This window comes from Gossypium hirsutum, chromosome D03 (assembly GCF_007990345.1).
Source record: "Gossypium hirsutum isolate 1008001.06 chromosome D03, Gossypium_hirsutum_v2.1, whole genome shotgun sequence".
Taxonomy (NCBI): domain Eukaryota; kingdom Viridiplantae; phylum Streptophyta; class Magnoliopsida; order Malvales; family Malvaceae; genus Gossypium; species Gossypium hirsutum.
The window spans coordinates 18,478,364-18,493,169 of NC_053439.1; the positions used below are offsets into that span (position 1 = coordinate 18,478,364).

The 14,806-nt window shown below is 34.5% G+C and overlaps 1 long non-coding RNA gene and 1 pseudogene across 2 annotated transcripts; one reads left to right on the forward strand and one right to left on the reverse strand.

Annotated features, from left to right (window-relative positions):
• Nucleotides 1–540: 540 nt before the first annotated feature.
• LOC107950806 (myb-related protein 306-like) lies at nucleotides 541–1,624 on the reverse strand (annotated as a pseudogene).
• Nucleotides 1,281–3,866, forward strand: LOC107949528 (uncharacterized). 2 transcript variants are annotated; one of them, XR_005911239.1, is made up of 4 exons: nucleotides 1,281–1,422; nucleotides 1,509–1,860; nucleotides 2,002–2,154; nucleotides 3,085–3,866. It is a non-coding gene; the product is annotated as an uncharacterized lncRNA (long non-coding RNA). The 2 variants fall into 2 exon arrangements; XR_001697770.2 differs by lacking the exons at nucleotides 1,281–1,422; nucleotides 1,509–1,860 and having other exon boundaries at nucleotides 1,870–2,154.
• Nucleotides 3,867–14,806: the final 10,940 nt, after the last annotated feature.

Genomic DNA, 14,806 nt, shown 5'->3' on the forward strand with positions numbered 1-14,806 from the left:
ATTCAACAAATATCACCTCTATATTTAATTATAATACACATTAATTTAGAGAACACTAATTTATATAATCTTTTAGATATTTTAATTTTAAAAAAATGGATCCATAATCCAAACTTAGTGGAGGTAAAAGCTAAATGTGATGAGTTGATAATGTTAATCATTATATCACCAATTTTAGAATTTATCGTAAGAATAAGGGTGGGTTTGGATGGGCGATTGGGTGCGGTGCAGTGATTTTAGCTTACTTTTTGTTTCACGTTACAGTATCGCTACAGTATTTAATCTCAGTATTTAATCTCACAGCCACTGCTGTTTTTACACTAACAATAGGTAAATGTACCGCTCATCCAAACTCACCCTAAGTCAATTAATTGAAACAAGAAATAACACAGTGATGGTGCGATTGGACCACACCACGGCAGCATGACATCATTCTGTCAAAACAAAGTTTCTCCGAGTCAGACAAGTTGGTATAGGTCCAAGACAAATGCAAATGGAAGCAAATCAAAACAATTTTCCAACTCTTAAGAAATTCAGAAGTCTAGGAAGCTTCTTTCTGTCTTAAACCAAGAAAAAACGTTTGAGAGGTGAGTGAGGCATGTTTCTCACTATTAAAAAATAAATAAATTTATGCTTGTTAATTATATATTCCAGAATATATATATATATATATTAGCTAAAAACCCATTGCAACCTAACATTATAAATTTATAGTTAATATTACCTTCTCTGAGTGTTTCTTTATTTTATTTAGGTTTAATTGAACAAAAGGTAATTAAAGTTTGTTTGAATTAGACATTTAAATTATTTTTTAATGATCTAGGTGCTTGAATTTTAATTTCGTTATTAAAAGTTGATATTTGCGTTATACGCCAACAAATCAAATTTTGTCATTAAAATATAATTAAATAAAAAAATTATTTTAATATTTCTATTAATATTAAATAAAAATAATTATATTAATATTAAATAAAAAATCCCTCCCCCGTCACTCTCCCTCTCCCTCTCCCTCTCCCTCGCTGCTGCTGCTGCTGCTGCTGCAGATGGGAACCCATCTCTACAATAACCTTCATTGCCATGGAGTTTCTTCAGCTTCTTCTTCAGATGAGTGTTCCAGTAGTTTTTAATGTCATTGTCTGTCCTTTGCGGCAACTAAGATGCTTTTGCAGCCTATCTGCAGCAATATTAAAACTCCCCATTTATTCATTTCCATCTAGGATTAAACATATACAGCATTTATTTGGTTTAATGAAATCAGAGAAAAAAAAAAGGATAAATAAATTAATTACCTGTTGGCTAAAAGAGCTTGAAGGTGGATTATCATTTTCTCTTCATGTTCTGTAAAGTTACCCCTTCGGATCCGCGGCCTCAAGTAATTAGGCCATCTAAGCCTGCAACTCTTGCTACATCTGAGCAACCCTGGTAAATAAAAAATTCATAAACTTGTTGAGTGTTGATTTCAATTGCTTAATGATTTAATCCAAAAGATGAAAAACCTGTATTGGTAGGAACTCCAATTCCGAGGACCATGTTCTTGAATATAAGACACCAAGACGATATCTTCTTCAGGAGTCAATGGTCCCTTATTCACACCGACTTTGTCACAGCAAGATGGTCTCCCCATTATCAGTTACCTTCTGAAAACCTCAAGCAGCAGAGAGGGAGGGGGACAGGGGAGGGGGGAGGTAACTTTTTATTTTATTTTATTTAATATATAAATATTAAAATAAATTTTTAATTATATTTTAGGGAGACGATGACATGGCAAAATTTGTTTGATTGGCTAACAGGTTTTTTTTAACAGTACTAACTGCGGCTATCAATTTCAAAATCACGGGATCAATAAAAAAATAGTTCAAGGTACATGTCTAATTAAGCCTTTTGTTTATTTCAGTCATACCTAACTTTATAATCTAAAATTGTTCCTCTTTGTTGGTTTTTTTTTAAAGAGTATATAATTAACGAATAACAAATAAGGGAGGTATATTTGATTTTGGGTAGGTTTTTAATATCTTGAATACAAAGTCAAAGCCTCTGTTACACAATTCCGAGACTCATCTTTATCTGGGTCTAGGGTTATCCACTGAATTGCAGGATTTGGCTGTTGAATAATGATCTTTGCTGCATCCGTTTGAGGTCTTTCTCATGTATCAGGTACAGGGGCTTAAAACCCTTTTAGTTTTGATCTTCTTCCTTTTTGTTTCCTTTTTCACTTATAGTTGATTCTTAAGCCCTGAAATGATATATGTTGTCAGTGGCTTGTTTTAAAATTAATGGTCTTACGATACCTGGATGTGTTTGTATGTTGAAAATCCCAGAATTTGATCGTTTCTGTTCCCTGTATGTTCCTTATTCTTTTTATCATTTGCCTTCTTCAAAATCCATTTTTTCAAGGAACCTAGTCAGTAACTATTTGGTAGATTTATTTTCAGATTTCAGTTTTGGTCATGTTCCTTCTCGGGTTTATGATTTTACTGAGTCTTCTTTTCTGCACTGTCAACAACTCAACCGTAATCTGTGCTTCCACCCTCATAGATTAACTACCTTCTCTGTTATTATACGTTAATGATGATAACAAATCATGGGAAAATTGTACTGTTACTACTGATTAGTTACCTCGGTCTTTGGCATCCTTGTTAAGATGAAAATCCCTAAAATAATTTACATTTCTGAGTTTTTCCACCATTCCGGCTACCAATGTCCTAGACTTTATAACTAGGAAAAAGCCGAAGGTTTCCGTTTCCGTCATGATTGGTTTGGTACTAAATTGCTTTACCTTACACCATCCCCACATGTGATTGATCGAGCACCAAATATCTGATGGTCAGCTAAACACTGAACTTTTCCCATCTTTCAACGGCTAATAGGTGATGTGGTCCATGACTTACTAAGGGAAACTTGTTCATGCTTATTTGCGTTACCTTGCTGTCGATGATCAGTCATTCAGTGCAAATGATCTCATTTTTACTCATAAGCTATTCTCTGGTCTTGTGTCTTAAGTAACATCTGTGTGCCATTGAACTTTCCTCACTAAGAATCTCTGAGAAATAACTGTCCAACTTCTACTTGGAATTTGTTTCGTAGGATTCATTTTATAATACTAAGATCCAGAGAGTTGAAACCATGTCTTTAGTAAGGTCTGGAGATCCAGCAACTGCAGCATATAGAAATACGAAGCTCTATTCAATACAGGGTATCAGTGACAATTCTTGCTTGTCCGCTCAAATGTTTGGATCGGATAAGCATAATCCTGTATGCATCAATGATTCTTACAGCAGTGAGAGCTACAAGAAGTACTTCCTTGACTCTCCAATGGAAGAGCTTATTCATTCATTTAGTTCTGGGATTTCATGAAGTTCATTTCGCCCACAGGATGTCTCTTCTTACAAGCTAAGATGTAGTTCATGCCATCTCCAATAATTGCTCAAAAACCTTCAAACTATTCTGTTTAATTAATTTGATCCCTTGATATCTTTCAACCGGATTTTTTTTTTAATTAGATTTCTTGGAAATCCAAAGCCTAGATACGTTAGACTCTGATACAGATAAGATGAAACTGAAACTTCAAGAACTGGAGAGAGCACTGCCGGCTGATAATGATGTTTATGAAGAAGTTGACATGTTTGGTGCTGGTCTAAGCATGGAAATAGATGGTGAATGGTCTGATCCTATCGGGACAGATCAGTCGCTCCATGACTCACACAAGGAGTCCTCATCCTCAGATTCGTATCACAGTAGCATCAGCAGCAACAAAGAGGTATCACATGCTTCATCTAAAATTCCCAAGCAGATGCTTATTCACTGTGCTGCTGTACTATCAGATATGTTCTGTTGGTAATAATAATCCGTGCAAACAAGTTTTATTATACGTCATCCTTAAGGCACAACAAGTTCAATCATCCACTGCAAATATTGTTAATCTGCACAAATTAGAAGATAGGAGCTCCATCAAAATGATACTTTCTTTACCCAAATAATTAAAACTTTTAAAAAATTAAAAATAACTTCAAGGGCAATAAAAACAATTTAAGAAAAGTTTCCGCCTAAAGCATGACAAACTTTAACTGTGAAATAACTTTACTATTTATACTTCAAGATCAAAGTAACTTTCAAATGGAGGCATCTGAAATTAGAATAGAGCTTTTTTTTCTTCCTTTTAATAAAATATTTCAACAATTTCTCACTTATTTTACTAATAATATGTAAGTACTAATTTTTCAAGTGAGGAATAAAAATTATGCATAATGCGAAAGTCAATGGCTTGAACTTACACACCAAGTGGTTAATAATCTTTACTCTTAAAATCAACAGTAAACTAAATCTTGAATTCGAACTACTTTGGGGAAACAAAAGAGTAAAATCAACTGAGAAGAATGAATAAAGAAGATAAATTGAAATTTATTTTTTATATTAGACAAAAGAATAGAGTTGTAATGGAATAGGGCTGTAATGGAATAAATCTATAATGGAATTAAGCTGTAACCAGTAATTCAATTGTTTGGTTGAATACAATGGAATAGAACTGTAATAATATTATTGTGTTTGGTTGAATGAAATAAATATGCAATAGCATAAAGAAAAAAACTAAAATGACCATAATACCCTTAGCAGAATTTTTTTAGATATGGTTATTGTTATTAAAATTTAATAAAATTACTATTAAATATAATTTAATAAAAATAAAAATAAAAATAAACAATTTAATCATATTTTAATATAATTATTATTAAATATAATTTAATAAAATTCTTAATATAATTATTTTTATATTCATTTTATATTAAAAGTTTTTTATTTTTATATTTAATCATATTAAAATATTTAAAATATTTTATTTACTACATTTTAAAATAGTAAACTATTATTTGAATCTATTGCTTCTCAAGTTATCTCAATTTTATGATTTCACTTGAAATTTCATTTGTTATTTACATAATTTTTATATAAAAATTTTTACCTGTGTTATAATCTAAAATTAATTAATTGTATTAAACATGAAATTTTTATTAAAAAAGAAAAAGAAAAAAGTCATAAAGCATCAAAAAGAAAAAAACATCTTTTTATTTTTCTTTTTTCAACTAAAAGAAACAAAAATGTTTGTTTACCTACATTATAGAATTGAAAAAGGTGATGTTAATGAGAAAGCTTTTCACTAATGATTGCATTAAAGGAAAGGATTAAACAAATTATACCAAATGATTGCTTTAGATTTGGCTTCTCTTCATTTCTTCTAACAAATGAAAAATTTTTCAAAATAATATATCACAAACAAATAAACAAAAGGTCCATTAGAACATAAAAACCCTATTCTCAATCTCGTGGCTCTCACTTCCTGAAGATCAGACCCCATCTTTATCTCTATTACTGCAATCCATTCATTACTCGAACCCTAAACACTCAAATGCACATGCCACTGTGAAAACTGCTAAAGAACAAAAAAAGAACAATTGTTAATTAGAAGCTTCAATGATGAATTTAAACCTCTAGAAACTGTTTTGGATCCCAATTGTGGAGCATTAGATGCTTGTGATCCACTGCTGCCTCTAGCAGCAGAGTCTTGAGGTTTTGCAAAAGAAGCCTGTTTGAAATGTATGTAACATACTCAGTCAAAAGTTCTAAGAGCAAAAAGGATTCACGTAACTTTTAACAGAGGAAAATCAATTCAACATTGAAAAGATGCATAAAAGAATAAAAATTACAACCATGAGCAATTTGCAGCTAGTTATATAAATATGTTGGACAGAGATGTAAGATAGAATGTATTGGATACAAAACGAAAAAGAAAATTCTAATACTAAAATTAAGCTTCTCAATGATTAGTTAAGTTTGATGGACTGATATCCACAAGCTAAAAACAAGACACATAAACCAACTTAACTCAAGTAATCAATAAATGATGTTTAAACTTTAACCCTTTAGCAAAAGGAGAAGCAAAATAACATTCAAAACAATGTCCTACATCCAAATATTCCAGCTACTTTTTCTGTACAATTTTTCCAGCACATCTAGGCCTTCCCAAGTCTTACCAAACCATACATCCATCCATCCATACATATGTTACCTGACCTGTCCTCCATGACTTGATAAATTAATGATATCAGTGAAGACAACAATCTTCAAGGTAACAAGATAAATACCAACTGGATGCAATAATTTAAATATGATACATACATGAGGCAAGTGGTAGGCCATGGCTGTAATCAATCCATCAGATGAAACAAATGAAGAAGAAGGCCATTTTGGTCTGGAAGGCAAGCAAAAAATCCTTATTAGTACAAGCAAAAAAGGAAAGGAAATGTGATTATATGTTATGAAAAATGTAGAATATAGAAAGAGAATACAAGTAATATGTGATCAGAAATAAACCAAAATGCCTATAGACTAAAAATTAGATTTTTTCTGTACAAAAATATAAGGAAAACTTACGCAAAAAAAATGCAGAAAATAGAAGTTCCCGAAGGCAATCATTTTTCATTCAACACGATATTGGATCTCTGCTTCCATGTTATGGACATTACCAAAAATATAACACATAACAAGTTACAAAATTGTTTGTCAACATGTTTAGGTTCCAAGATAACATCTTTAAGAACATGATTTGGCATTGCAACAATGGCAACAGGATGCATGTGTTGGGTGCATATTTATAGTGTTAAATCTATAGCCACATACAAATTTATCAAGCTCCAAAACTATTGTTGATTCGAGGTCCCATCACCAAAATATTATCGCTTAACAGCTCAAGAAAGTTGTGGCTCAAAGAAAATTCAATGTCCACAGTAGCTAACACATTAAAAGTGAATTCTATATGTTCAAGACTACTACAGGGACACAAATTCATGGAGTACAGATGTAAAGGCAAACACATAACAAATGGCTCACAGGTAAACCAAAATAAAGAAGATTACACATTTTCTAGTAGCATGTAGGTTCAACCTGATTCTATAACATTATATTAAACATTTACAACAAAATATACCTGAAGTCTCGGATCCTTCGACCATAAAACTCAAAGACACCGAGTGCACCATTAACTAAAGCAAATGCAAAACTCTCGGAAGTCTCATCTTGCAAACTATCAGAGTTCACTACTTTTGCATTTAGAAGTTATAGTTATTATAAGATAACCATTTGGGCAAGATAGGTCTTTTTAATAAGTGATGCCAAGTATAACATCCCATTTGAATCTGATGAAGATGCAATTGTGGATGAGGTTGCCACTTTTGGTGCCACAGGTTTATTTATTATCTTTATGGGATAATGACGATTCCCTTGAAAGACCTTTTTGAACTGGTCTGGGAACTGTTGGAAGAGTCCATTCCATTACCGTGAATGGAAGAGCTAATGATCTAAGCTACATGGAAAGTATAGAGCATATAATTATCTAAATTAAAATATTAGACAGTAAATCAAGAAGAAATTTAGGACAGATGTCATATTGATTTATACAAGTTTTAGAATAGAACTAAGAATAAAAACAAAATCAATGACAGAGAAACAAGCGCTGAATTTGCCTAATGTAAATATATATTATATCAAGGAAAGTGAAATATGAAGACAAAATAATTCAGCATAAAACCTTCCATAATGAAAACCCAAGGGGAAAAATCATTAGTGGACCATGGAACTCAAAAGGAAAAAGTAAAAGGAACTAACAATGTACCTAAGATATTATTTCAGAAATAATAAACTAAAATGAACCAATAATCAAGCAAAAAGAAAAAGAAAAGTAAACCTACTAAAGCTAAATTGACGAGTCTTTCACAATTCTTCATTGTCTTCCTTTATTGCTAATAACTATTTTATCTCAAACAAAAATAGATCAAAATAATTAGTAAATGAGAAAACGAAACTGAAATTTAAATGATTTTTCAAATAAAATTAAGAATTAGAACCTTTAATTTGATTTCCCTCTCTTGATATTTCCAACAATCGATGGAATTTTATAAATCAAGAAAAAGAAACGGAAGAGAGGAAAAGAAAAACTCTATTGAGAGAAAGAAAAAGAAAGTAGAAAAAGAGGGCAGAAAAATTGGAATAGAGGAAAATGGAAGGAACAAGGGCGAAAATGTTTTACCTGACACGGCGACGAAGGTGATTGTCTGTCCCTTTTTTTGAGGTGAGAAAGTGGTAGAGGGCAAAGTAGGGAGCGTTTTTGCGGTGATGGTCTCCTTAAATACTGAATCAGTAATCGGTGGTGAGGAAATGGATTAGAAATCAAACGATTTAATTGCATAGGCTCGTAATGGAATAGGCCCGTAATAGTGTCACGGGGCTAGACCTTTGGTCTCGCAAACCGTGCGGCTTTAGGCGATCTGTTCGTCCAAACTCGCCCAAGTCAGCCTTAACTCAAGTGAGGATTCCTTAGAATTCCTCCAAGGCACCAATTTATATAGCGGAAGCGATTGTGCCAAAAGAAGCTAAGCCAAAGAACAACAGAAAGCCACAGAAAAGAATGCACACAAGGTGTTTGAGTAAATGCTCTCAAAACTCTTATTACTCTTAAGAATTCAGAATACAATGGAATGAGTACAAATGAGGGGGAGGCTCTCTATTTATAGTTGAGCTCCCCAAAACTGATGGTCAAGATACAATTATATCGACAGACGAGATTAATTATATCCCTTTATTTAGGGATTTACAAGATAAGCCTTATCAAATCTAATCTAATCTTTACAAGATAAGATTCCCTCTATCTTCTAAGATTAGTTACCATATCAGCCTGAATCTCTTCGTTATCGGGCCAACCGGGCTTCAATCTGACAGGCTCCTCCAATTACTCATTGAATCGGGCCAATTCTCGTGGGCCAAATGATCCCTATCTGAGCAATAGACCTCCATTGGATGCATTTGGTGCGATGGTCACGGGCTTTGAACTGCGGCCCGTGACATTCTCCCCCACCCATTCTCGCAACGTCCTCGTTGCGACTTCCGAATGGCACTGACTTGATTCGCCTTTGTCTCGTCTTGATGCCTTAGCCTTTCCCTTCCTTTGGGACTTTTGCCTCGGCTTCCACCGCTTCTGAACTCGAATCGTCCTACTCATTTGTACATCTTGACGACAAGAAGCTATGTCACTCTCTTGCCCACATTCTAACTTGACTCGAACATAATCCTCTTGATTCAACACCCTTGGCCTCGCTTTGCCCACCGTCTTTCGGCCTCTTTGCTCAAGAACTTCGAAAGGGCCTTCACGTTCTTGCCAAGTACACAAGTTAGAATGTAAAACACTATCACAGTGTTTGGAATGTACCTTACTTGCAGCATTTACTCGTCCCTACTGTCTTTGCATTGCTCCATTTCCCTTGAAGCCCGATGCACAACCCACCTTCCCCAAAGGTGTCGGCTCCACAGTCGAATCTGCAGGCTTCATATCGAACTCTTGCGCCACTAACACTTCCGAAGGAGCTTTCGTAACCACTCGTTCTATCGAGTCGATGTTCCTCCCATACGAAACATCCTCGACTAGTTGGATTGACGACAACACCTTTGCCCCTACTTTCATATTTCGATGCACCGGAACAACAATCTTTGTTAACGGACCGGTGATAATATGGATTTGATCGGCCCATGGATACAGAACTGTTTGAATCCTGTCAAGGAAGTTTAAGCCAAGTACATAATCGTAATTATCTAATTCGATTACCTCAAAGTCTTCCTTGCCCTTCCATTTGCCGATGTGTAGCTCCACATTCTGAACTACACCCATAGTTGGGGCCTCCTTGGAATTTACTGTCTTGATCTTCTTTTTCGATTTCTTAATCGGCAGACCAAGCTTCCTTGCAGCCTTTTCCGATATGAACAAGTCAGATGCTCCCGTATCAATAAGAGCATTCTGCTTCTGACCCGCAATGTTGATGTCTACAAACATCAACCCTTCTTTACCATTCCTCTTCTCAGGAATGAGCACCATCGAATTGACCCTCGAGGGCTTTTCCTCAATAGGCTTCGCCTCTTCCGGCTCATCGCTTTTCTTGATAGCCGAAATTGAAGATACCTTTGGGCAGTCCCTTTTCATGTGCGGTCCTTTACAAAAGTAGCACCGTAACTTTCCCCTCTTTTCTTTCGGGCTATTAGGTCTCCACTTCCCATTTCGTGGTTTCCTATCATCACCATCACTGCTACTACCATTGCCATCATAGCTTTGTCCATCTTCACCCTCCTCATGGTACCCACCATTGCCCCTCCTATTGGGCTTGGAAGTTTCAAACCTGTCCCTTCTCGGAGCAAGTTCCACTATGGACTCCGCTACCATCATGGCTTTGGTAAGTTCCCGAACTCCTCGACGTTGCAATTCTTGCTTCGCCCATGGTTTCAACCCATCTGTAAAGGAGAAAAATGCTTCTTTCTCGCTCAAATCAAAGATCTGGAGCATGAGTTCACTGAACTCCCGCACATACTCCCTAACCGTGCCTCGTTGCGTTAGCCGATGCAACTTCGCTCGAGCTTCATCCTCGGCATACTCGGGGTAAAATTGTGCTTTAAATTTATCTTGGAACTCCTTCCAAGTCCCAATCTCAGTACCACCACGTCTCACATCAGTGGACCTACGTCTCCACCATAATAAAGCAACGTCAGTGAAATACATAGCAACAGTGTTTACCTTTGTAACATCATCCTCGATGTTCATCGCACGAAAGTATTGCTCCATGGCCCAAAGAAAGTTGTCCACCTCACTTGCAGACCTTGCCCCTTTAAACGCCTTCGGCTTGGGCACATCCATCGCTTGTGGCTTCGGCTTTGAAGCCAACATTCCATTCCCTATGGCAGCCTTGAAAATCTTGAGCTCCCCCTTAAGCTCATTGATCTCCTCCTTCAAAGCTGTCACCATAGCCTCGAGAGCATCGTTCTTTTCAGCCAGCTTATTCTCCGAGGAACCGATAGTATCCCACACAAATTCCCTGAGCTGTCCTTGCAATGTTCACAACCCATCATTGTGTCTATCATCGACATCGTCGATCCTCTCCTTGACGTCCCCCACGGACTCCTCGAGAGTGACGACTCGATCCTCCAAAGCTGAAATTAAGTCCCTTGATCGACTCGCTTTTCTGGCCCTTCCTCGAGTCTCCATTGGCTCATTCTGACCAACAACTTCTTTCGACATCCCAACAGTGCCTTCGAACCAAAAGCTCCGATACCAACTGTCACGGGGCTAGACCTTTGGTCTCGCAAACCGTGCGGCCTTAGGCGATCCGTTCGTCCAAACTCGCCCAAGTCAGCCTTAACTCAAGTGAGGATTCCTTAGAATTCCTCCAAGGCACCAATTTATATAGCGGAAGCGATTGTGCCAAAAGAAGCTAAGCCAAAGAACAACAGAAAGCCACAGAAAAGAATGCATAAAAGGTGTTTGAGTAAATGCTCTCAGAACTCTTATTACTCTTAAGAATTCAGAATACAATGGAATGAGTACAAATGAGGGGGAGGCTCTCTATTTATAGTTGAGCTCCCAAAAACCGACGGTCAAGATACAATTATATCGACGGACGAGATTAACTATATCCCTTTATTTTAGGGATTTACAAGATAAGCCTTATCAAATCTAATCTAATCTTTACAAGATAAGATTCCCTCTATCTTCTAAGATTAGTTACCATATCAGCCTGAATCTCTTCGTTATCGGGCCAACCGGGCTTCAATCTAACAGGCTCCTCCAATTGCTCATTGAATCGGGCCAATTCTCGTGGGCCAAATGATCCCCATCTGAGCAATAGACCTCCATTGGATGCATTTGGTGCGATGGTCACGGGCTTTGAACTGCGGCCCGTGACAATAGGGCATTCCATTAAACTAAACACTTATTTATGATGGGCCCATGAAATAGAGCTGTAATGGTTATGCCATTACATTGAACCAAACATGGCCTAAGTGTTTGATAGTCTTTATTCTTAAATCAATAGTGAAATAAATCTTGAATTCAAATTACTTTGGGGAAACAAAAGAGTAAAATCAACTGAAAAGAATGAACAAATAAGATAAATTGAATTTTTTTTATTTTAAGTAAAAGAAAGTATGAATGGATTCTGAAATCAAGTTGGACTCCAAATAAATAAATATATAGAAAAGACTTCAAAAACACCAATTATCAAATGATATTTTCTTAAGAAATCCTAAGAGAAGAACTCTTACAAACAATGATGATCGAGCTTTGAAAACTGAAAACTTAAGAACTTTGGAAAACTTGAAAAATAACAAACTTCAAAAGAAAACCAAAGTTGAATCTCTCAAAACTCTAAAAAATTCTTTGTATTTCATAAATTAAAAAAAATAGAATAGCCACAAAATAATAATTCCATCCGATGCTTAATGATGAGTGTACTAGCCTTACAGGCTAAAAGTACAAGTGATTTAAATGAAAAGTAAGTCCTAATTAAATATCTAATTATACCCTAAATAAATCTTTTAATCATGTAGGACAAATAAAAATGAACTAAAATCACAAATGACTTGTTACAATCAATCATGTACAAGATAAATAGGAAAATTTCATCATAAACATGAATTTAAAAAAGATAAAAACTGAATAAATTTGACAGGCCTTGAAGAGATTGAGTTCTACGATGAGTTTTTAGGCTATTCGAGACCTACAAAAATAAAGATCTACTTAAAAATATAAGTTAGTAAAAAATAACAAATAGGGTTGTATCCACGAAGGGTCGGTGGTAATTCTATTCCTTAAATAAAACCAAACAATGTAGATGTAAGGTTTTTTTTAACAAAATCTAAAACTAGATTTAAAATAAAACTTAACGAAGAAAATAATAATTAAAAGTTTTGGAATATGAATGGGAAAAACTCTAGCCAAAGGTAAAATCTCTGCTTGATTCATAAGTTCAATCATCAACTTAAGGATATCTTCAATGCCTTTAATAAGTTATTTCTATTTGTTGACTCAACGACGGAAAACCAATCTCCTTGCCTGGTAATCAAAAGACAACTCGTTTGAAATTATTTCTCTAACCAATAAATAACCTTATAACTCAACACCCAATATTTGAATTACAGACAACATTAAAAATAAGAGAGACCTAATTCTAACCAACAAACTAACTTCAACAGGGTTTACTTAAGCCAGATCACACATTCATACAACATAATCATAAACTATGACACAAAAAATTATGTGCTTCGTCATAAGTATTAGAATGAATTAAGCAATTACAGATTTAATTATTTTATTTAACAAGGAAATCATTCTAAGCTATCAAATACCAATCGGATATTTAATAAACTTGAACAATTGTAATTAAAACAAATGATGCGAGAATAATAAGGCACAAATTAAGTCTCATGAATTTTTTGACTCAAAATTTAATAAACCTTTGACAAAAAAAGAAAAGTAGGTTTAGAAACCCATAAAATAAAGAAAACATAAAAATAAAATAATACTAAGAGCGGCTATGCCTAGGTTTGTCTTGGTAATAACCTAACAATGTCAATTTATAGGACAAAAATAATGTAATGGATAAAATAAAAAAGTGCAATTAATTAAATAAAGTAAATTTTTTCGAGGTTTCTTGGAAATTTTCGCTTCAAACTTCTAGACCATTTCTGGACACCTTGACATATTCTGGGCTTCAGTCATGAAACAACATCAGTCAGAGCTTTCAATTCCTTTCAAATCAATATATTATGGGCCGAAATGGAGTCCTATAGCTTAAGTTATGACAAAAATATTGAAGTTGTGCTGTGTTGAAAGTTCAATCCACAAAAACTTGCCAAAATTAAACTTTAAGCTCCTTTTTATCTAATTATTCCCTAAACCAATGATAAATAAAATATAAGTATAAATAATATATTTAAGAACATAAATAGCATAAGTCAAAAGGAGAAATATCACAAATAAATTTAGAAATTACACACTTATCAAATTTCCCCACACTTGAACCATGCTTGTCTTCAAGCATGAAACTATTGCAAATAAAAATGCACTATAAATGTAATCTAAAGAAATACTTAACTCAAATCAACAATTGAAAATATCATTAAATTCTAATGGAACAAACAAACATGTTTTGTTTTCATGGATACAATTGAAATTTTGTATGCTAAGCAAAACATAATAGCAATAATTTGCACCATTAAGAAAAAATAAAGACAATAGATCTTTGCGCTCACATGCAATCATCGTCTCTAATAATACGCAATGTATAAGAAATAATAGAATAACCAAGAGAACATAATCAAGTTTTAGCATGCTTTTAAGGTTACTTAGAACATTAAGGGCTAAGGTCAAATTTAATGAAAAGGAAAAATTACGCTCATACCCTAAGCACCTAGTTACCTTTAGAGTCAATTGAGCATAAAGTATTTTTTTTTAAATAACTTATCCCGCCAATACCCTTAAACAAGCATGAGATACAAAGTGAAGCTTGAAATATTTTACACAATTAAGCATTTATATTTTTCTTTCTTTCTTATTTTTTTCGACACTTAATGTGTTTTCACTTCTTTTGAATTTAGGATGATTACCTTTAAACGTGAGTGTAGATGACAACCCAAGTACCTACCCCGAATTACTCAATTAATCACACAAAAATAAACTTTTGGCTTTACTTGTAACTATTGAAAAACATACTAGAAAACACAAAATCTTTTGATGGAAAGTGATGCGAACCGTCCCGGGTTGATCGAGTCGCTTCACGTAGTTGCCCGATCGTCAACGAGGAGTGTCGTACTGAAGGAATGATTTGTTTGTAATCGGCTAAAATATGAAGTAAAGTGATGGATATAGGTTCACAAAAGATTAAGTAGGATATGGATAGGTTCAACAATAAGGAGATTGAGGAAGATGGTTAATTTGTTTGGC